The 22,103-nt window shown below is 36.6% G+C and overlaps 1 long non-coding RNA gene across 1 annotated transcript; it reads left to right on the top strand.

The window, feature by feature from the left end:
• The first annotated feature begins 620 nt into the window (after positions 1-620).
• LOC121642224 lies at positions 621-20,910 on the top strand. Its single transcript, XR_006010859.1, has 4 exons — positions 621-751; positions 14,818-14,822; positions 19,020-19,024; positions 20,901-20,910. It is a non-coding gene; the product is annotated as an uncharacterized LOC121642224 (long non-coding RNA).
• Positions 20,911-22,103: the final 1,193 nt, after the last annotated feature.

Genomic DNA, 22,103 nt, shown 5'->3' with positions numbered 1-22,103 from the left:
AGGCAGGACTTAGATCCAGTAGACCAAATACAGAAAATTTCTCAGTCTAAGTTAAATCTAAGGTCATTAACAACCTTTAAAAGGGCCGTCTTGATACTGTGGTTTGTCCTAAAACCAGTTTGATATTTTTCAAAAATATTGTGTTTATGCAAAAACTCGTGTAATTGCATAAAGAAATTGCATAAAGTTTTCAATAACTTTCCTTAAAAACAGTAAGTTGGATACAGGTTGGTAGTTATCAAGAATGTCTAGATCTAAATGACTCTTCTTCAGAAGGGGCCTCACAACCACCGTTTTAAAGGCAGCAGGGAAAACACCCATCTGAAGAGAACAATTTACCATGTCTAAAAGTTTACATACAAAGAAACCCTAAAATGTTTTTAAAAGTGTTGTGGGAATTGGGTCTAAAAGGTAGGTTGTTGTGTTAAGTTAGGAGAAAACTCTACCCATCTTTGCATCAACCAGGACAAAACTTACCAGTGTTTCCTCAGGTAAAAGCAGAGGTTCAGATCTGCCAAAATGCCGTTAAGATAAAAGACTGGTTCTAATAGCATTGATTTTACTTCTAAAGCGTTCTGCAAAGTCCTGCATGCGGCGTCTGGTGCAGGCATGGAAGACTTATTAAAACTTGTGTTGATTAAAAGTTTTATTGTTTTAAAAAGAAATTTGGGGTTATTCTTGTTTTCTGTAATAAGATTGGAAAAATGAAGTGTTCTGGCCTGTTTAACTGTTTTATTGTAGGTTTTGAGTTGTTCCATAAAAACTTCTAAATTAATGATTAATTTTGTTTTCCTCCATTTCCTCTCTACTCTCCTGCAATGTCTTTTGTGTTCTTTGATTTGTTCATTCCTCCACGGTGGTGTGGGTTTGGATTTGATTATTTTAGTTTTGAGTGGAGCTACAGCATTGGTAGATGACTTAAGCTTGCTGTTAAAATGATCCACAATAAAAATTGGCAATCCAAGTGTGCCAACTGAATCCACAGAGTAATTTAATTACAGCAAGGACAGTATTAAAAAATTTGAATCTTGACCAGGTGTTATGTTTAACAGGAATCTGAAACACGATATATATATATATATATATATATATATATATATATATATATATATATATATATATATATATATATATATATATATATATATATATATATATATATATATATATATATATATATATATATATATGTATAGCTGTAATTAAATGTATCTGTGGTTCAGTTGGCACACTTGGATTGCCCGTTTTACCTAGTATGTGCCACACCTGTATCATTCAGCTGAACTCAGATCAGATGGAACCTGTCTGCTTGGTGGGTGTGATGCATTATTCATTGTCTGCCACCATCTGGCACATCAGCACACTGAGCCACCTGAGCACTTATCAACATATTAAAAATACATGCAAAAAAGGGTGTGCAGTGCATCAACAGAATGGTCCAGACTTAAATGAGGAGTAAATCTAGGACAGAAGTTTTTTAAACATGTATTTGTCTCAGTTCTGAAGAAACTGACTAATTTTAAGGAATAAATTCCACTCATATTTTTTTAAACTTGTCCTGTCCAGAATTGTAGCAAACAGAATGATCTGGCTGGTGTGTTATGTCAAATAATTTTTTCTTTATATGTATAAGGCTCCTCTTGATAATCTATTTTTTTTTTATTTCTTTATTTATTTAAATATATTGTTGTATTTATTTGGAATTATGGAATTTATGTAATCTTGCTGGACCTGAACAGAGGGGACAGAAAAAATGAGAGTAATGAAGAAAAGTAAAAAGGAAAGTGGAAAAAAGGAAGACAAGACAACACACAGTAGATAGAAGCAACGACAATTCAATCCAACCTAACACCAGACAACCAACTACTACACCTGTACAGAAACACAATACAGAATTTTCTACAGTTTTACAAGTAAACTAAGCTGACAATCATCAGGAGTTTGGAAATAAACCTGCTGGACAACTCAGTGACTGTGTCAACATGCAAAGTATGAGAAATGAGGAGTGAGCAGAGATGAGTGTGATTGTGCAAATATGACCAAGCCTCCACGGAGGCCAGAGAAAGACTAGGGAAGCCCAGAGAACCGGACAATCAGCGGCAATCTCGGAGTACGAACCCAAGCCACCCCACTATAAAGGCTACCCCAGAGGGCGGCAACGGAACACCCCAGGCAGAGCACAGTCACAGAGTCATGGGGCACAGGGTCGAGCCTGCCAAGCACCAGCAATCCAGGGCAGCCAGAGTGGGCCCCATGCCCAAGAGGCAGCACACGCCTATGTCACGCTCATGTGCACATACACACATGCAGACATGCACAAATACACACACACACAAACCTCACAGTCACACCCTTAACCATACCCCAGTGTCTCCCCCTCTTCCACTCTCAACAAGCGGAGCCCCTTGACACATTTTTTGCAAAACCTGAATAATATAAAACACGATCTATTGTGTAAAGAGAAGTTATAACTGAGGAAAGAAAAAGAAAAGAAAGAAATGCAGTTTCCCTGGACACCACTTGAGGGCGCCAGAGTCTTCTATACAACACTGTATTAATCACCAACGCCTTCAAAGGAGGGTAACACTGCAGAATTCAGAAGCCATATTTGACTTCACAAAAAGTAATAATGTTGTCCTTGCAGGAACCTGAGATCAATTAGACAGGATTTACCTTTCTTTTTAGTTTTCATCTTTAAAATAACATAAGTAATTAAGCAGGTTTGTGGTTTCTTTTATAGACAATTTTTTTAGTCAACTGTTTTCACTTTTTGTGATTAAAAAAAGAAAAATAAAATGGTCTGACAGGTCAAATATGACCTCTACTAGTTTTGCTTTTTGAAATTATTGTAATCAAGAGTATTATTTATTCGTGGTTTGGCCTGGTTTATTTTGTTAAAAAATAGGGCCACACTATTCTGCCCTACAAGCCCTGCGGGTTTTCAGTGTATCCCTGCTCCATCACACCTAACTCCTGACTTGACACACCTGACTTGATGGAGCTTCGGGAAGAGAAGAGGCCTTACTGGCCAGCTTTACATCAGAAAAAGGTAAGATGTCTACAAAAGACTGCATTTTATCTCTCTACAAAGTTTCTTTCTTTCTCTACATCTTTCCATTTCCTCTCTTCTGTTCTTGTTTGCCATGTTCAATCATTTTTCTCTTTATTGATTACATTTTTAATATTTGCATAGTAAAAATTATCTCTCTGTAACTTTTCACATTTCATGTCCTTTGTTTCTCCTTTTCTTTCTGATTTGCACTTTATATTTTAGTTTTTCGTCCGTTTTGTTCTAAATATTACAGATATTTAGCTGTTTTTTTTCTCTGGTCTCTCATGCTTCTTTAATCCCAATCAACTGTTGACTTCTCTAATAGTTTTTCACCTCAATCCCATTCTGATCCTTCTTTTCTATCTTCTTTCTTTTCTTTTCTTGAATTTTGTCTTGTCTTCTGTACTTTCTAGTCTAGAAAAATAATGATTTTGGTCTTAAACTTGTAGAGAAGTTTGAATTTGTTCAACAAATATTTTGTGTTCATTTCTATTCATTATATATTTCTGACTACCAAACCAACAAATATCAGGTGCCTTTGCCTTCTGGGACTGCAAAGTCATTTGGAGAGAAGATCCTTGGACTTTATTCAACATTTCTTCTTTAGGTAAATTAATTTGTTAAAAATGTTGCAGTTACGTGTGTTTTTTATCTTTTTTTTTTATTTTGAATTTAATTTTGAGGCTAGTGGGGATGGTGATGGTTATTAAGTTGGTTAAAAATTAAAAAGTTGTATTATTTATTTTCAAACGGGTTGTGGTCTCTCCTTTATGTTGTTATCAACATGAGCCTTTGCACTGACACCAGTAACTAGAACTGTTACACACTGCATTCTAAATGAGTGTTTTTGAATAAAGTGATTGTGTTTTGGGGTATTACAGGAAAGGCAGGGAATTTAAGTATTGATTCAATTTATTAAATTGATTTTTTATGTTGAGCAATACTGAAATTATGCAAATAATAATAATAATTAATGTTTGCAAATAACTTTGCAAACATTAATTGGAAGTTTGCCTTCCTGCAAAAATAAATCTGCCCAAAAAATTCAAGTTTGCGAATGTGCAGAAAAGGATTGGCATGATTGTAAAAAAGACTTGTATTTGTGGAAAATAATAGAAGTTCTTTGCAAACATCCTGTCTACAAATGCGAAGCACAAAACCGCGTGCAAGACTGAAGTTGTGGTTGCAAATTTTGTTCCTGTCTTTTAAGTCTATCTGATTGGATGGTAACAAATCAAACTGTCCAATCAGAGAGCAGACATCTTCCTGTCCTTACACACCGCTGCAGGTTCTTTTGATTTTGGTTTAAAACGAAAAAATGAATTGCCTGAATGTAAACGTATAGAGATGGCGCATAAGCAGTTTGTGTTAATGTTGTTCTTCAAAAATCCCAAAGGACTTATAATGATGAGCTTAATTTCAAATATTAAACTGTAAACAAATTATACTTGGATTCTTTTTTGAGGTGTCTACAGTACCTAAATATCTAAAAGATGTCATGCCTTTGCCTCTTTCCCCCTGGTTGGCTCTACATCCGGCCAATCGCAACACAAGCTACCCAACACCAGGAGATAAAGGACTGCTGCTGTGTTCATTCAGGAGGGACAAGCTGTTTAGCACAGACGGTTTTCCCCTCAGCTTGGCAGAATTGTGGTGGCTTAATTCATTGTATGTTTGCTGTGCGTTTTTTTCTTTTGTTTGTTTGTTTTGCTTTGTTTTTTGTTTGTTTTTGGTATGTAGACTACTTGGAGGTTTCAGCAGGGTAAAACCTGACTGTGTTTTCTGTTTTAGTAGTATTTGTAGTCTCATTTTGGTTTGGCTTTGCCTTTGTGTAGCATACAGCTCTTTTGGCTGCTCTTTGAGTTCGGTTGTGCTCTGCCTTAAATTCAGCTTTTGTGTTAATATCTTTAGATATTAAGAGTAGTTTGTGTTGGGCTAGCTTAGGGTATTAGGTTGTGAATTTATGTTACTTAGATTACTGGATCTGCTGCACATTTGTTATCTAGATGAGTACGTCGGCTTATGTTCACTCTTTTTTTGTGTAATCTTGGTTTTGCTTATCCGGCTGGTTTTGAGTTAGGCTTTAGTGATAACATTTTGTGTTTCTTTCATCAGTTTCACAAACCCCAACAGTGGTTTGTGTTTGCCACCTGTTTGATTGATTGATGTTTCTCTCACAACAATAAAAACTGGTTTATTTGACTTTAACATCTGTCCACTGCTTTCTTTTTCGTTACGCCCTCTCATACCCCTAAAGTGGGTCGTAACACCTGTGCAGCAAAACCTAAAGAGTGATACTCTGTTATTTCTCTGTCATCTCATTGTTATGTCTAACCATTGCACTATATTAAAATGGTCCTTTTGTTTGATGGAGTGCCCCATCTTTACCCAGTACTAATCAGCTCTGTACATATTATTACTGTTGTAACCACTGTCGGAAAAGCTAATTCCCTAGTACTATCAAGATGTTTTTTGTGATGTCAGAAACCAGCCTTTCACTACATTTTCCAAATCATTTGAATTTACAATTCAATTTTGGTTTCAGATATCTAAAAATATACAATACCAATCAAAACTTTGGGCACACTTCCCATTAAATTCAGTGGGAAAGTGTGCCCAAACTTGGATAGTGTATCTGAGCCCTTTAATTTTGTCTATTTGCCTGTTTTTTTACATTATGTTTTTGTTAAGCTTTAGGCTTGCAATTTAGAGCGGTGATTGAAATCAGGCACTAAACCAGATTCCAATAAATAACTATATTGAAATGGTGATCAGAATGAAATGGAAGTGTGGTGGTTAGCAGTGTTGATTCATGGCAAGCATTTCCCTGGCTTAAATCTTAAAGCTGTCCCTTTCTATCCAATGGATGGATGAATTTGTTATAATAGTTGTGCTTCATAGTATAGGGATTCACAAGTTTATTTAAATTCAAATTAGCTAAGTCTGTGCTTTTCTGTTTGTAAGGGACTCGTCTGTGATTTTAATTTTCATAAATGAGTTTAACTGTTCTTTACTGGTATGAGCCTTACTGTTCCTTTTTCTTTTACATGATTTCACCAACAGGGTTTGATTCAGGACTGCTTCAACTATCTGTCACCTGATTTAATATGGCCAAAATAACTCTTCCCAGTTAGTCATGGAGTAGTATTTTGGTACCAGTATTGGTGAAATAAAGAAAATCTGTCATTATGGAAGAAAATATTTTAGTAATAAGCACTGTATAAAGTTACTTATCCCAGTGTTTACTGCTGCACATGCACCATGAGCACACTGAGTAATCTCAGCTATATACAGAGCATGACTTCAGCTGCTAGAAAGAGAATTATACCATGAGGGTGTGTCCTGAAGAATCCATGGATCACAGAGCTGACAGCTTTTTTTCTTGTAAATTCTTTATACAGCACCGACTCAATAAATCCTCAACTTAATTCCAGTGTGGGGACCATATGTAAGTGTGTGTGTGTGTGTGTGTGTGTGTCAGCGAGAGGAAAAGGGAAATTGTAGACCCAGAGCTTTTCCACAGGTGGCTTTTAAAGTCAAGCTGCAGTGTTCAGGTATATTTCTTGTCATTGTATGAGGCTTAACAGACCCTGGAAACTCTGTGAGCAAGAACTTTCTTTTTTGACCTGTCGTTATTATTAAAATCTAATTTGAGAAGTAACTTTCATCTGCTATGAAGTGGCCTTGCAAACTTGCAGAGATGGAGACACAGTAACAATGACCATAAGGTGTTGTTGTTGCTGTAAATATTTCAGTATGTCAGAGAAATCCTATGAGAGGATAATTTTGTTAGAAATGTTTAAAAAACAACACCAATCACAGAGGTGAGGTTAAAGAGCTGATCCTAAACAGAATTAAAACAGCTGTTTTCCTGATCAACGAACAGAACAAAATGGTGACTTTAATATATATATATATATATATATATATATATGTGTGTGTGTGTGTGTGTGTGTGTGTGTGTGTGTGTGTGTGTGTGTGTGTGTGTATAAATTACTATTAATCATAATAATGAACATCTGAGAAACCAAAGCTCTCAAAAACAGCAGAAAATGTTTTATATGATAAGCATAGGGAATCTGTGGTGTAATTATGCATATAAACAAGAACCCTTCGAGGCCCAGCCTGACACAACTTGCAATGTTGAAAAAACAAAACCTCTCCCAGCTCAGAGTGAAATGTGTTCAACAAAGTAAAACACCTGATGGAAAGTTCAGTAAAAACTAAAAAAAAATGCCAACTGTTTGTTTAAGCTGTAAACCAATCAAACTCCTCCACTGAATCAATAGTGAGAGGTGTTCTGCACCAGAAAGCCTGTGGATGAAATTAACAGGCCATGTTTTTCAAAAGCAAGTGTTTCAGATTGGGACATGTTGACATCATTTCCTCTATTACAGCAAGTGACATATATAGTGAAACCAGCTATAAAAATATGGAGGTTAACTGGAATTATACAACTGCTGGCACATAATGACCACAGTGAGCATGCTCGCTTCTGACATGATGTCATAGGTGTATGTGCACCTGCATGCGTCTCTGGTAGGTTGATGCATACTACTTATTTATGCTTACAATTTTCCAGGCCACCGTGTGACTTTCCTCAGTTAAAAACTGCACTCCTACACTAAATACTTTAAAGGCAGCCCACAGAGTTCCAGAAATATAGTATAAATTTTGTTTAATGTATACATGCAAATAATAAACTGAACCTTGATTTTGAAAGTGACCAGTTTGATTGCACATGTGGAGAAAAAATATTACTTGAATATGACATACTTTTTTCCGTGGTTACAGTAGTGGACCTAGCATTTAGAGGGTGTGTGGTTTGTTTGTTTGTTTGCTTTTTCTTTATGTCTTTATGTTTTTGTAGTTGGGTGTGGGTGTTCCCCCCCAAACCCCAATACATAGCAAAAGAATATTAAGTTCAAAGGCAAAGAAAAGTGAATTTTTCACGTTTTACCATGTTTGACATTCTTCTGGACTGATGCTACACATAAGACACATGCTAGCAACAGGTAAAGTGTAAATGCATGCTACCCACAGAAGTTACACACCTCCTTGATCATGACTCTAAATCTCTGATCCAAACTGTATGCCACCAGTGGAGATGACCACACTCTGGTTCTCAAGGGCCGCTATCCTGCAGGTTTTTGTCATTTCCTTGCTCCAACACAGCCGAATAAAATCAAATGGATCCAACAGCTTCTTGTCAACTTCTTCACAATAACCCATTAATTTCAGTCAGGTGTGTTAGATCATGGAAACAATGAAAACTCCCCGAGGGCCGGGGTTTGACACCCCTGCGTTAAACTAACCATCTCTTTTCCCTGGTAAAATGGTAAGTTACCCTAGTTGAGCTTTGGGCATAGCGACAGACTCAGAGCCAGCCTATCATGGTCTCTGGGTTGTGGTTTAGGTGTGTCAAGTCTTGTCATGTTTAGTTCTGTTTTCTGTTGTGTGTTCTGTTTTGCTTGCTGCTTGTGTCGTTAGTTCACCTGGCTTGATTTTGTTCATTCACTTCACCTGTTCCTTATAAGTCCATTTGTACATAATTACCCCTTACTTGGTTTCCTTTTCACTTTGCCAGTCCATTGTCTCGTTACCATCTTGGTGTTCTGTGTCACTTCTAGTTATTAAAGCCTTATCCCTGACTCCTGCCTTGCCAGCTTGCATTTGGGGCCTCACATTCCAAGCAATGTGACACAAACAAAAGCAAAAAGCTGTATTTCTGGAAGACTGGTGTACTGAGCTTCTGGCTCTGTTTTCTAAAGTAGGAGAAAGCAGTATTAGAAGGGGTGATATGGAGGAGACTTTGGTGAATTTGTTCTCATTAAACACACAGAAATCTTAAACTAGTATTGGAAAAAATTCTTGTGACTTGTTTTGTAAAATGATGACAGACTTCAAAGGTTTAGAGGGTTTACCCCCCAATGACTCTCACACCAAGCTTTGACTTTGATGAAAATAGCTTTCACAGAGCTCCAAACACAATAGCCCCCTCCACCTTTGCATGCCCTTGTGAAGATATATGTCAAAGCTGTAACATCATACTCCAAAGTATCATCTAAACTCTCCACAGGTCACATTCTTTTACCAATGGCGGACGACACATGAAGGGATAAGACGGCGAAGAAAGAAACTGAGAAGAGTTAAACAGAAAAAAAGAGAATGACGGAGAAGCAGATAAATCCAAGGGGGAGAAAAAAGAAAGACAAGAAAGAAAAAACAGAATGTTGAGAGCGAAGTTCATCACTGATAGAAAGCAGCTTCTGGCATGGTTCATCCTTCCTATCATACACATTCCTGTCTGACACACTCACAAAGGACCATTGTACTGAATTGGATCTGACTCATATCCTCGCTACTACCTGCCTTATGCACTCTAATCACATGCATATAAAGATGCACACACATTTGGCCCTGGGCCTGCTCTATTGTGTAGAGGTATGAGCTGACAATTTTATTACCACCTGCACTCTGCTCTACTGTAGCGGGAGGAGGTGTGATCTTCAAAAGATGAGGAGAGAGGAGAGGCGTAGGAGACATATGGTGTCACTCTAATGTGTGATTTGTGGTTGAAGGGGTAACAACACTTCTGTGTGTGCGTGTGTGTGTGTGTGAACGTCGTACTGCGCCTTCTTGCATCACCCGTAAGGTCATTTTTCCTATCAAAAGTGCTTCACACAGTTTTCCAGAAGGACTTAAGTCTTGAACCTGGTGGCTGAAGGAACCCTTTTTGTTTGATTTTACTTTTCAAATATTTATATGCGACTACACTTTGGCCATTTAAGAAGAAAAGCAAAGAGAAAAATTTTGATAACAAAAATATTTAAATAAAAATACAAAAAAAAAAAAAAAAAAATGAAGAAAGAAAGAAAAAAGAAAAAGAAATTATGAGACAGCAAATCTAAACTTTTCTAATAACACAACATTTTCACAAATGGTGAAAATTCTAGTGCATTTGCACTAGTCATGTTTTGCTCATGTTTTGGTTATTTTAAAATATTAAAAAAATGTATAAATATTATATATATATATATATATATATATATATATATTAAGCAGCCTTTCAATAATTAGGAAACAGTGAAGTCAGCAGTATCCTCCCTGTGTTTCGGGACATCTTACAAGAAAATATGTAATATGAACATTTTTCCATGTGAGGAAAATATAGTAGTGTCAAAATTCAAGGATAAAAGTTGTAAAATAGCAGCATATTGTAAGGCTGCTTTTTTTCTGCAGTGCAGCATCAGTTACATGAATTTAGCTGCTGGAGTGTCTTTAATTCATTTCTTATTTTATGTTAATTTTATGTCTTAAATATGTTTCTGACTCATCTTAATGGCACAGTGATATTTTTTATATACATTCCTGAAGCCATGGTTTGGATGCTGCATCACTTTACAGCTGAGTTTCTCTGTATACACCATGTCACATACCAGCAACTGAATATCAACACAATGGCTGTTTGAATGCTCACTGTCCAAGAAACACAAAATGATTTTATTTGAGTAAGATAGAAAAAGGAAGAGAGAAAAGGAATTAAGACAAGAGTCAACACCAGACTGACTTTTACCGGAGACTGAAGAGAGCTCAGAGAGGAGACAGCGCTGAATTTGTCATATTTTCACATTGTTTTCTGCTGGTTAATGGAGCAACAGGCTGGCACATTTTCAGTGACGCCATCTCAGTCTTCTGCATCACATGAGAGTTTGACTGCCACCCAGTGTCTGCCTTTGGCCTCTGTGGAGGTGTGGGCATTTGCATGATTTCACTCACCACTCCTCATCACTGATCACTCTTCATTCCTCATACTCTGCATCACTGACGTGCGGGGAAGTTTATGGTTGGTGTGGCACTGATTTACAATTGTAAGAACTGAAAAGAGCATCTTATTTCAATATTCGTTCAACAGCATACAACTGGAAATGCTTCATATCCTATCAGCATTCCTCTTTCAATTACACTCACACACCCACTGTTACTAACCCTTCAGGGAGAAAAGTAGCTACTGGCTGCCCTAAAAGTCACTAGAAATCGCTAAATGACATCATCTGATGTGCATAATAGCCTGGTACATGGAGGCTGCTGTGGAGAGAAATGTCATGGGAAAGGCAAAAATGGACGAAAAGACAAGCTAAAAATTTTTAAAAAGGCAAAACTAATGAAAATAAAACAAATTATTTGGTTAATATTTTCTTTTATTCTAGATTAATTTTATTAAGTGTAGGTTGTTTTCTAATTATGTGGCTGCAACATTTCACAACACTTGTTTTCCTCCACACTCTTCGTTAATAGACATTAATATCTGACGGTAAGCCAGCACGAAATCATCCTGCAGCAGCTTTTAACGTTTCATTTTCAGCCTGGTCATGAAACAGGTGATCATCTCCTGCTCTGAATGCAGTTACTGCTGCTGCCAGAAGCCTCTTCTGGTTGCTTTTGGACAGGGGAGGGGCCTGCACAGCAGCACCCACTCCTCATTGAGAAGAATAAACTACTTTCATATACGTTCGTCTACAAAAGTCTCCAATACTGAAAAAGTCGCTAGATTTGTCGCTAGTCGCTTTAAAAAACAAACAAACAAACAATAAAAAAGGTCGCTAAGTTGGCAACACTCACACACCGTGTTGGTGTGTGAGTGCGCCCCCTTGAGGTGAGGCAGAGTACTGTTTGCCTCACCTGCTGACTTTTCTCTGCACTTTATTGTACGATAAACGGGAATATTTCTCTCACAAATACATTAAATACATTTCACAGACTGTAGAGAGTCATGGTGTATAACAAATATTTCTGTAAAGTTGATATTAGCGATATGCTGAGGAACAGAAAACGGCACGTGTCATGCAACCCAGTTTGTATTGGATGGTACAGTCAGAGCTGAAGCACAGCTTGCCCGTGCCTCCACCGGGGTTTCTGCACTGGATTGGATCGGGAAATACTCAAATTTGGCAATTTTTACTTAATAAACTGTCAAAAACGTGTTAGTCATACTGAAAATGCATTTTTAACACAGATCAGTGGAAAATGTTAATATTTATTGTATGTTTTTTTCTTTATCATGACAGGTGAGGCACTGCCTCATCTGCCTCCCCTGACCGCACGTCACTGTTCTGCATACTGACACAGTCACCGAGTTGTCCAGTGGGTTTATACCCTAAGAGATATTTTTGTCTTTTCTCTGTGAGTGTGTATCTGGTACTTGATGCTATGATGCTGGGCAGGACAGGTTTAAAAAAAAAAAAAAAACAAAAACAAAAAAACAGTATTTGATGGTGCACTTAACTAACAGTGTAATTAGCTCATGAAATGCATCAAGAACCAGCATTTAACAAAAGTGATGCAAAAGTTTAAAAATTAACAGGAAAAAAGATACTACAAAAACGACAATTCCCAGCTTTGACAAGTAAATGAAGGATGGCAATCTCATCTCAGGATTCAAAAGAAATGGACTTTTACTCAGCCTTAAGGGCCATTTATTTACAAAGCCTCACCTCTACCTCCCAAGCTTGGTTTGGAGGTGAAAGTAGAAAAGGTTAACAGCTGTTTCTGCCAGAGTGAAAGCAACAGGCTGCCAAAAATATTGCACTTCAAAAGTAAAAAGATCAGAAGCAATGACAACAAAAAAATAACTGGTTTTGCATTGGTTGAACGGACTGGTGGGCACATACAAATGGCATTTTACAATTTCCCTATGGGGAGAAAATACTTTTCATTTGCAATATTGATTTGTTGACTAATCAACTAATTGATTTTAACTGACTTGACTAGTTAACTTCAAAAATCACTTAAAAAGTCCATTCCTAGTTTCTACTGTGATCTAATCATTTAAAAAAAATAACAGTTAAGTTTTTATTGATTTAGAATAAGACATTTATATCTACTTGCTGTGTGGGTCCACATGGCAGCTGTAATGTTTGTGCCACCATTTTTACAACAATACATGGTTTATGTCTGGAAGAATTTTGGCTACTGATGGCCACTGCCCATTCACAACCATGCTTAGCATTTGAGGCCATTGCTATGTCAGTCTTTACCAATAGATGTCAGTAATTCTTTTGTACTACCTTTAGATACCATGGTTAAAAACAACATAAGATTGCAGATATTTTGAGCATCTCTTAAAGGATATTTGATCAGTTTTTAATTTATAGTATGTATTTGACAGTTTTTGAATCTCTAAATATCTTTATTCTTTTCCTCCATTAAATGTGACAAATCTGCATTCAAACACAATGTTTAAAGTGACACTAACCGTTGCACTGATTCAACATCACTTCATGAGAAAAGTTTGCTATTTGTGCTTGTAGTTGGATCATCAAGTCAACAGGTTTTCTGCATGGGCATCATGCGAATTAAAGCTTAAAGCAGGGGAGAGACAACCAGCAGTGTTCAACCTGTTATTTTGCCCTCATCCCATTTAGACATAGCAAGTGTTTGCCCCAAAGTCATTGTGAAAGGAGCAGACAGGTTTTTTGGGAGCGCTGAACCCGCAGAGTGGAGTGTCCCTGGGGCAGAGGTGTGCAAAGCTGCAAATGGGACAAGGGTAGAAAAATCCCCAAATTCCCCTTGTGAATGGCACCAAGTAATTAATCTCCAACAGGGGTTTGCCCTCATCTTAGACACATGAGTGACACACAAGTTGTGTGTGTGTCTGTGTGTATTTGTGACTGAGAGGGGTGTTTGATTGCCTCCCCCTCAGGCCTGCTCTGTCATGTTCACTTTTTCCTTTGATGTTCTTTTTTTAATTCCTTTCCTCATCCTCTTTTCTCTCTCCCACCTGCTGTGTTCAGTGTTCTCTATTCTCTGCTTTTTGGTCTTATTCACTGCAAAAAGGGTCATGCATTGGTGTGTGCATGATGACCAAACTGACAGTAAGCTGATATGTATAGGTGAGAAAGGGTGCATTGTTCAAGAACGTACATGATTTTTTTCCCGCTCTTTTTTTTCCTTTTTCTTAAATAGCCAAGAAGTTTCTGGACTTTACGAGTGATCTGACGTGAATTATTAGCAGCTTATTCATGATCTAAGAGATTGCTTGCTCTGACAAGCTTCACAGGAACTGTCATCCAACTCAGCATTCATTCACTAATCACTAGAGTTTTATTATTTTTATTTATTTATTCAGGTCATGTCTTTTAGCTCTGATGATGGCATCAAACGACACCAGGTTCAGCTGCAATCCATGTTCTTTTCAAAAGAAAGAAAGAAACGTCCAGCACTTTGCAAAATGTTTCTATTTGCAAAAGCAGTTTCAGTCTATCATATATACAATATAATGAAGGAAAATAACTTTTTTTGTGGTTTGTTGTGGTGTTTTTGAGTTATGTTATGCGGTGCTTTGGGTGCACAACATCCACAACCATCCATCAGATTTTTGTTGTGTTGGTATCATGTTAAATATACTCAATGGTGCATACTTAAGGATGCTCCAATCAGACTTTTTTGGGGTTGTTGTTGGTTATCGGGAACAGCTTAAAGCTTAATAGTTTAGCTCTTATATTGTATAAAATCTGTCACATTTTGTGAAAGTCTCTTGGCTTTTTCTTTCTTTCCCATTTTTTCTAATTTTTGTTATTGTGTACACCTCGTGTCCACCTGGCTGTAAAACATTAGTTACAGGTTGGTTTTTCCACCACGTAGAAAAAAGAAATTAGCTTCTTTGTCCATCCTACCAGAGAGCCAAGCAGAAGAGATGAGGAGGAGAAAGAAGGCGAGGTAACAACCATCTAACACAATAAGACATGCTTCTTTAAAAGCATCAGTAAATGTATGTAAACACTGAATCTGCATCAAAGAGCACATTTTACTTTAAAGTTAACTTACAGTGTCAGATAGACTTGTCACACCCCATTCAGAAGTCACAGATGCCAAAAACGTCCATAAAGGATACAATAATGAATTCTCATGCTTCTTAAACAAGCCTCCTCTTTCGCTGCTCCTCCATCCTTCATGTACATTGTAATGTCTTCTATATTTTTTCAGAACTTTTTTCAAGCACAAGCAATTGCTTTTGTGATGTTGTAATGTTATAACTGGAATCTGCCTTAAAATCCAGAGGATTTTTCAATTTGTAACCACTCGCACACAATCACATGTCTGAAATTTATCATCTGAAATTTCTGGAACATTTTATTTTTCCATAATTGTGCTTCTTAAAATAAGAATCTTACTCATGAACAACTGTAATGGTCCTCTGGGCTGTAACACGAGAGGCAGCTATTTGTGAGTTATACTAAGTGTGTGTTAGTGCTGTACAGGAGAAGGGGAGGAAAGCCTGCCACATTAATGACAACCACACTTATGTAAAGCTCCAAACAGTATTTATAGAGTCAGATGGGTTTCAGAGAGCTGCAGTTGGAAAGTCCTAAAACCATAAGTCATGACACATGTACCCAAACACAGCAACACACACATATATCCTCTCTAGCACAACATATTTGAACTTATTTGTAACACAATTCTCTGTAGCTTTGAAAGTAGAAATTTCAACACATATGCAACCACTTTTCCAAAACACGCAGTGCTGCTATAAGTCATTTAAACTCTTGAAGTGCATTAAAGTTACATATATATATATGTGTGTGTGTGTGTGTGTTTCATTAACATTTCTTTGATTAATTAGTAATTTCATAGTATCATGAGACATTCTAATTATGAAAGGCTAAAAATTCAGCCATTCAAAAATAGAAGTTCTTAATTTTGAAAAAAAGTTTGGTTTACATTTTCTGCAGGGCCTATAATGACAAAACGGAGGATCTTTTTGTATAACAAATAAGTGCAATTACAATAATGAATGAATGAGTTGGTAGGCAGCATGTAATTTAAAAAGCACAATTCTGTAAGAGAAATCACTTCACATGGTCAGAAATGCTTAAAAAAATGTTTTAAGTGAACAGAGATCCCTGCTATGTCCAACAAATTCACATTAAAACAACCATGAAAAAATACAAGTACAAACAAGTGATGGATTATTGAACCAAGTATTTCTGACCTGATAGTGACCTTGCCATGAATTCAATCTCTCTGCCACTGTATATTTCCCAGAGCAACATCTGTGTTTACAGAGCTGCCAGGAGAACTGCACACTCAAATATACACAACATCAGCATGGACACATCTGTATACATTATAGAAAAACACATGAATGAATATGTGCAGTAAATATGGCTCCCACCTAAAAGAGTCTCCAGTCACTAGTGTATACATTAGGAGTATGTTATTCTTATAAGTTAGGGTTGTACTGTATGTATTCAATCAATTTAGAAAATTGTATTTGTCTCCAAGGGACAATTTATGACACACAGAGTAGTTTTAACATTCCACAGTTTGCACAAAGTAAATACAAAGAAAGAAGACAACAAGAAACAGGTTTGAAAACACAAACAGCTTTGCAATTAGGACATTAGTGCAATACATATAAAGTAAGGTAAAAGAAAAAATTGCGTAAATCTAAACAGTTAAATAAATTTATAAAGTACCATGATAGTAATACATGACACAATATAGTACAATGCAGTAGTATAATGTAATACTGTAGGTTGTCTTGCGTTTAGTGCGGCTAAGTAATAAACAGTTTAACTAATGCTAAGCTAATGCTAGCGATAATGTCTGGTGTGTGTTAGTTGCCAGAGCCTTTGGGGAATGGCTTGGTTCTTTAAGACTGTCTCATAATTAATTTATAATATTTTTTATTCTTATTGTAAAGCACTTTGTGGTTTTTATCTGTAAAAGGTGCTACATAAATAAAAAATTTCTTCCTTCCTTCCTTCCTTCCTTGAAGAGAATAAACTCGATTCCATTATACTTTTGCATAAGTTTAATAAGGTTCTCTTTTGGCCCCCAATCTTTCGTTTTTTATTTTTATTAACAATATTGGGATTGACATAAACTTGGCTTACATGTACTTGTATGCAGATGACACCATTCGTATTACAATGTAATACAATGCAATACAATAAACCATGTATTGTTGTGTGATGTTGTACGTTAAATGAACATTTGGTTAATGGCAGTACATGCTGCATAACGTAAATAAAAGAAAAGTATATATACCTTAAATACCATATAATATAATGAAATACGTCACAAGGTGTGCTATAGAATAATTATAAGCGTTATGCTAATAATAACACAGGGTGTACAATAATAATGTGCAGTATGGTATACAGTATATTTCTATAGTAAATAAAGTAAATGTTACTATTATCACTATTGCTTGTACTACAAGTAATGATAATAATAAGGACTGGGCAATGATTAAAATCTTTAATCACAATCAGAAAGACCAGGAGAAACTCATTCATGCATTCATCTCCAGTAGGCTGGATTACTGTAATGGTCTTTTAAAAGGACTTCCCAAAAAGAGCATTAAAAATCTGCAGCTCATCCAAAACGCTGCTGCTAGAGTTTTAACCAGGACTAAGAGATCTGAACACATCACACCAGTTATAAAATCTTTATACTGGCTTCCAGTCAGTCACAGAATAAATTTTAAAACCCTTCTGATCATTTACAAATCTCAGAATGGTTTAAGCCCAGAATACATCTGTGATATGTTCAGAGAATATAAACCTAGCAGAGCTCTTAGATCCAAAGACTCTGGTCAACTAGTCCAGACCAGAGTCCAGACTAAACATGGAGAAGCAGCATTTAGCTGTTATGCTGCAAACAAGTGGAACAAACTGTCAGTGGAGATTAAACTTTCACCAAATGTAGACATTTTTAAATCCAGGTTAAAAACATTTCTCATATGCATATGCATGAAATCTGCACGGTAAGTTTTAACTATTCTTGCATTTAATCATTTTAATGTAATTTTTGATTGTGTTATGATTTCAGTGTAAATATTGCTGTTTGTTGCTGCCTTTTAACACTTTTTAATGCTTTCTTTGAACCACCTGTAACACTTTTAATGTTTTATGTAAAGCACTTTGAAATGTGCTATACAAATAAACTTGCCTTTTTGTCTACATCAGATGCACCATTGCAGCAGGATAAGGCATGGCATGTCTACAGGCCTTGGAGAACTCCCTCTGGCTCTCAGCATGTGGTTTCTCTGTGTGTTCAGTGCCAGTGATGAAGAACTTGGGAGGAGGGAAACTGTGACAAAATAATTAACTGCGTTAGTTAATTAATGTGTTAACGCAATAACATGTTAATATGAGGGACCATTTGAGACATTATTCAGACACATGTGAAATTTAAGTCCTTCACACATTATACTGAAACCTCTCATATTATACTGAAATCATTCAAACACTATGGTGAAACCTCTCATATATCATACTGAAATCATTCACACATTATAGTACAAACTCCTTTTACACTATACTGAAATTTCCGTATAGTATAAAAAGAGAATAGTATAAAAAGAAAAAGAAAGTAACCAGAAACAGAGACTTCAGAGAAGTTTATCTCAGCACTGCTGGGTTGGTTATACCTCTGTAAATAAATAATACTGAATATTTCTTCCTGAAAATATTTACAGTCAATGAGGAAGTTGTCATTTCAGTCTGAAATTTTAGATTCTCTTGAAAAACATTTTATAAATTCATTTGACTTGGAAAAATGGAGGTTAGAGCTGAATGCATTCCTCTATAGTGTCAAAATTTTTTTAGAGCAGCCGACTTTCAGTCTGATCATGTCATGCTCGGTCCTTTTGTGTTTTTTAACATCTCTTTGGTGAAAGTGTACTTTTGTATTTTTAGGGGTGGGGCTCAACTTAAATGAATTAATCTAATTAATTAGAGGCTTTGTAATTAATCAATCTTGATTAATCACATTTTAATCGCATAACGATATTTGCCCCAAAAAGCAATCTAAATGTAATCTAAATATATTTTAGCAGATGACTGAATCAAATAATAGACACAGGCAGTAATATTATAAACACAAACGCTATTAGTTTCTGGAAAAATGCATTTAAGTGCATTTTAATTTAAAACAGAAATTAACAGACCTGAAGTTAAAGTGACATTTTAAGAACTTTAACTAGCAGCTCTGGCTGTTCTATAATTAAGAATCTACAACATGTTACAGTACTTTTACCTTTGTATATGTTTTAGTCCACATTCTTCATTAACGGGCATTAAATTTGACAGTAAGCCAGGGCGGGATCAGCCAGCAGCAGCTTTGAGTCTGGTCATGGAGCAGAGACAAACATCTCCTGCTCTGGAGCTGGGAGCTGGGACTGCAGGAGGACCAAGACTGTTGAGTGCTATTTGATGGGGGAGGGGCCTCAGTCAGCACTGCTGCTCATAGAGCAGAGTAAATGGTGCATGCTTTCACGTCAGTCTCGAAAAGTCTCCAATATCAACAGAAAATGTCTCTAGATTTGTTGCTACTCGCCTTTTTAAAAATAGAATCACTAGGGGGGGGTCTAAAATCTCGCTACATGTGGCACCCAAGTGCTGATGTGTGTGTCACTGTTATCGGTGTACTGGAAACCGTGCACTGAAAAATGTTCAGCATTGTTTGGAATTCTAATTGCTATTAAATGTATAAATTTTTTTAAAGCGTTAACTTTTTGTAATTAATTATATATATATATTATAGATTATAGATTAAAAAAAGGTGGCCTTAAACCTCCACCATGCAGGTCTTGTGTCTGTCTTTAACCCCTCATCCAGTCACTGTATGAGGATGTTGTTTTTCGTTCATTATTTATTATTTTCAGCATTTGTTTTCTAATGTTGCATAAAGATCCAAAACTAAAATATACCTGTCTCTAAGAATCCAGAGGCTTTGATAGCATGGCAGTATTTATCATTCTTCAAATTAGATCCAACTTTAGCAAGACAAAAAGACATCAGTCGTGAGTTAGTTTGAATTTATGAAGGAAACTTCTACAATTCAATAGTTTACACAGTGGGGAGCAGAGGAAGCTTAAGAATGCCACATCTCAATACACCAGATATGAGGACAGGGATGATTGAATTTTTACCGGTCTTGACACCCCATCAGAAGGATGAAAGAGACTGTCTCAGTGGGGGACTCCCATAATTGGCCTGGTTCAACTGATGGTGAACAGAAGAAGATTATGGAGGGATGTGTATGACCTAGTTTGTGGAACCAAATTCACTTGCAAAATGTGTGTGGGGGTGACACACAACTGCATACTCAAACAAGAGGTGTTTCTTTTGTTAAGCAATCAGTAACAGGGCTCACACTTTTCTTTGGCCAGATATTTTTTGTATGTTTGATGTTATGCATGTAGCATTTATAATTAGATTTTTTTTTTATAAACACAACTGATAAATTCTATAAAGTTTCATCAGTTTCATATTTAACCACTGTAAATATCCAAATGATGTTGCAGCTGAAGCCTTTGGTTGAATAGTGTCCTGCTATTTTGAGCCACACGGGTATAAAACTTTCTTTGCCTTCTCAGTTAAATTTCTCCCTGGACATGGGTGCTGTCAGGATGAATGACTGCAAGAGACACATTGTCCCTAACTGGAGTTTAAGTGAGTCTGGAAGACAAGTAACATCCTCAGTCATTAACAGACACTTGAACTACATAAACTGTAATGCTACATTGACAAGAATTGGTTTTACAGCACAATGCTGACGGTGTAGAATCCACCAAAGCCCTCACAACATATTTCTTAGTTGTTTTTTAAGGTTCTCAGGCGACCAGCAACAGCATGTGCACACAGTAACATGACTGGAAAATCTGTCCACTCGAGGCTCATTTCTGTCCTCAAGAGATTGAATAACTCTCGCATCAGGCATCCATCCATTCATAATCGTGTTTAGTTGAGTCTGAAACGTGTTTTCTACCACATAAATCTCCTTTTAACAGCTGGAATACTCATTCAATTTACAGTATGTTGCATGCACAAAGTGAATCCATCAACAATGTCTGCTTGTGTATGTGGTTTATACTAAGTTCAGGGTCTTTTGAAGTTATTCGGCTTGGTTTGTCCATGTGGTTCAGCGATAGAAGTTGATCAGGTATGCATGTAAATAAATCAGACACACTGCCTGTTGAGTGAGACACCTTGAAGGGAACTTTAAATAAAGTAACCACATGGGAAATTTTAGTTCCAAGGAAAGTCAGATGCAAAGCATAGCATGTTTTCATGAAATGTTCACACAAGCAAAAGAAGACATAATAGAAACACACAAATAAAGTCAATGTAGTTTTCTCATGAAAACCAGAAGTACAAGCCAAGGAAATAAAAAAGACAAAAGTGTTTTCACTCTTTCTGTTCCCATCTTCTCTTCTTTGTCTTCTGTCTCTGTTAGTTGTGTGTCTGGTTTGTTTTGTACTCTTTGGTTGTCTCTCACACAGCAGGTGTTGTGCTGCAGTGCTAGCCAGCTGATGGTTAGTTTTGTCCTGACACCTGAGAGGCAGATTCACACTGTTAGATGTTCCAATGCTCAGACACAACATCACCCCCCCACCCCCTCCATGCCTCCCCTCTCCCCCAGAGTAATCAAGACAAACACAAAAACTTCACATAGAAAAACCTTTTTTTAACTTGCTTCTCTGCCAACCTGCAAGGCCAGAGTTGTCACTGTTGTGCAACCAGTGCTGCCACAATTCCCCTGCACAATCCCCCATCATTTTTGATAAACACAAGTTATTATTATTATTACCACCACCATTTCATTTTTCACCAAACTAACAGCGAAGTGGCAGACACAGCCCTAGACCTGCAAAGTAGTCTGCTGTGGCCTTCATCCTCTATACTTAACATTTTTAATCACTGACAATAAGGCTTATTGCAACTCAATTTATTCTCAGTAGTGCCAGATTTAAGATTTTTGAGGCAACATGATTGCCTATTGCATATTGCATATTTTTGCTGCATACTCTCTATTTCTGGTTTTATTCTTGTGTTGAAGTTACTGGAACTGGTATAAGAAAAATATTAATTATACAGAGAGAGATGTAATAAAAATGTGGTCATTATGTTTAGAATAGATTTGATCCACTGTGGGTCTTACTGTCAAATGTGCTGGATGAAGATGGTTCTAATGTCTGGAAGATTTTCTACCAGTTTGAGGCTCTACTCTAAACTCTTAAAAAGCAGGTGGAGAA

Source organism: Melanotaenia boesemani, chromosome 1 (assembly GCF_017639745.1).
Source record: "Melanotaenia boesemani isolate fMelBoe1 chromosome 1, fMelBoe1.pri, whole genome shotgun sequence".
Classification (NCBI taxonomy): domain Eukaryota; kingdom Metazoa; phylum Chordata; class Actinopteri; order Atheriniformes; family Melanotaeniidae; genus Melanotaenia; species Melanotaenia boesemani.
Note: the sequence above shows the minus strand (reverse complement) of the source record. Positions and strands in the feature narration are given on the sequence as shown.